The sequence below is a fragment of the Dromiciops gliroides genome, chromosome 1 (genome assembly GCF_019393635.1).
Source record: "Dromiciops gliroides isolate mDroGli1 chromosome 1, mDroGli1.pri, whole genome shotgun sequence".
Taxonomy (NCBI): Eukaryota; Metazoa; Chordata; class Mammalia; order Microbiotheria; family Microbiotheriidae; genus Dromiciops; species Dromiciops gliroides.
This window is the reverse complement of record NC_057861.1, coordinates 33,641,692-33,644,417: the sequence shown is the minus strand read 5'-3', so window position 1 is coordinate 33,644,417 and position 2,726 is coordinate 33,641,692. Positions and strand designations below refer to the sequence as shown.

General features: G+C 56.8%; 1 pseudogene; it reads right to left on the bottom strand.

Moving 5' to 3' along the window:
- Positions 1 to 227: 227 nt before the first annotated feature.
- On the bottom strand, positions 228 to 1,668 carry LOC122744576 (annotated as a pseudogene).
- Positions 1,669 to 2,726: the final 1,058 nt, after the last annotated feature.

Below are 2,726 nucleotides of genomic sequence, written 5' to 3'. Positions count from 1 at the left end.
CTTGTACACGGCCAGCCTGCTGGAAGGAGCCCGGGACCGCCCCCTCCTCCTCACAGGCGGGCCTCCTCCCAGCCTTTCACAAGCTTTGATTAGAACGGTAATGACCACAATGACCATGACGACGACGACAATGGCTCTCCACCAACCAGACAAGGTCCAAAGCCAGCCGTGGAGCCCAGGGTCCCCGAATGCAGAGCACGAGGGGTTTGAGGTCAGTTCTGAGAAAGTCAGGAAAAGGCCCACGGCCGGCCTCCCTCCCCGCACTCGTCAGCGAGCCCCGACGTCAGGTGGTTCCTGCTATGCGAGAACCTCTGCACCCGTTCCACCAGATGCGCGATCAGTCTGTCGGAAATGCCAGGGCAAGACTCCTCAGCGAGGCTGAACACATTCTCCAGTTCCTCCATTGCTCCCACGTGGCCTCCGGTCTGCTTCTCTTTGAGCTCTTCTAAGACGGGCCGGACGAGGGTGGTGAGGCACTGGGACCATGGCTGCCGCTTGATGGGCTCTGCAGACTTCTACGAGGCCTGCAGGGCCGCGCCTTTGTGCAGTTTACTGTGTGGGCTCGGGCGAATGGTTGGGGGGGGGAACGTCCAGATGGGGCCCTGGTCACCATCCTCTGCATCTCCATCGATGTCGGAATCCTCAGAGCTGGAATCCTCCCCCCGACCCTCCGACTTCCAGCGCTTGTATCCGCCGATCAGCTCCATGAGGAAGGTCTTCTTGGTGCATCGAGTGAAGAATTTGTGCTTCAGCAGCTCCCTGGCCGCGGGCCTAAAGCGAGGGTCCTTATTGAGACAGGCTTCCACAAACTCTTTGAAGGGCTTGCTATGGTGCCCCTCCAGGGTGGGAGGGTTGCTTTGGGGGATCAGGAACAGAACTCTCATGGCTTGAAGGTCGGAGTCGGGAGGCTCTCCTTTGGCCAGCTCGATGACTGTAGTTCCCAGGGACCAAATATCTGCCTTAAAGTCGTATGCAGACTGCTTGATGACCTCTGGCGCCATGCAGAACGGGGTCCCCAGCAAAGTGTTCCTCTTGATCTGCGTGTCCGTGAGCTGCCCGGCCACACCCAAGTCGGCCAGCCTCACGTCGCCTTGCTCCGAGAGCAGCACGTTGGCAGCTTTGCTGTCTGTGTCTCCGAATGGAGGTCATCCAAACCCTTGAGAATCTCGCGCAGGATCGCGCAGATCCAAGGCCGATCCGCCTCCCAAATACTCCATGATAATCCACAGCTTGGTGCTCTTCAGACAGGAGCCTTAGTAGCGTGTGATGTAGGGGCTGTCGCACTGGCTGAGGACGGTGATCTCCTGCTGGATGTCCTCGATCTTGATGGCCACCACCTCCTCCGTGCGGTTGTCGATGCCCTTGTACACCTCCCCGAAGGAGCCCTTCCCCATCCTCCCGAGCTTGGTGAAGAGCTCCTCGGGGTCCACGCGTGAGTGCTGGTTAGCAAACTCCCTCAGGTGAGCCATGGCCGGGCGAGGACCCGCCTCCGGTCCCTTCAAGTCTGTCCTCACGGCTAGAAACTGGCTTTCCACCTGGACGTAGGCGCCCCCCGGGGAGCCCCAGGCTTCAGCGCGCTCCGCCTCCGGGGGTCCCCATGGCGGCCCTCGTTCTCAGCCCGCAGTGCCTGACAGGGACGAGGGCAGCGGCGGCCCCTATTCGAGCCCTGGCCCCTGCTCCGGCTCCGGCTCCGGCTCCGGTTCCCGCGGTGGTTGCAGCTAGAGCCTGGTACCCTTTCTAGAAGCTGTTCCCTTAGCTTACTGCCCAGGGGGCCACTGTCATCCCCATTAAGGGGAGTCTCAGGGGACCTGGTGTTCAGAATTCTCTTCCCAGATCTGCTCCCTTTCCTTAGAAACACACACACACAGGGGGCAGCTAGGTGGCGCAGTGGATAAAGCACTGGCCCTGGATTCAGGAGTACCTGAGTTCAAATTCAGCCTCAGACACTTGACACTTGCTAGCTGTGTGACCCTGGGCAAGTCACTTAATCCCCATCGCCCTGCAAAAAACAAACAAAAAACAAAAAAAATAAAAAACAAACAGGGGCGGAGCCAAAGATGGCTGAGAGGAATCAGCAAGCTACCTGAGCTTTCCTTCTGTTCCCTCAAAAAGAAACACACACTAGGGGCAGCTAGGTGGCGCAGTGGATGGAGCACCGGCCCTGGATTCAGGAGTACCTGAGTTCAAATCCAGCTTCATACACTTGACACTTACTGGCTGTGTGACCCTGGGCAAGTCACTTAACCCCCATTGCCCTGCTAAAATTAAAAAAAAAAAAGAAAGAAACACACACACACACACACACACCCTAAGTACCAGAATTCCTAGTTACTGCTTGACCCAAGTCTCCCCCTCATTTCCATTGGAAGGACAAGGGAAAGGTGAGAAGAGGGGTTTGCTCCTCACCACCATCCTATTCATTTTCCACCATTTCCTGCTATCGTGTATCATTGTCTTATTTGACTGAATTTCTCCCAAGTCGTCCTTCCCCCCAAGGAGTCAAATCAATACAGGAAAATACAAAGAGATTATTGACCTTTTATTACTCATGGTTCACTGTTCCCAGCCAAGCAGGACTGGGGGATGGGGTGGGCATGAGAGTCTGGCAATAGGCCTTTCCAGAAGGCCTAAATTCTATTTAGGTCATGTCTTTACCCTCCCAGGTTGGGGGAAGGGAAAGGTGGGAGGGGACAAGAGGACCCAGGAAACCCCCGGGGGAATCCAGG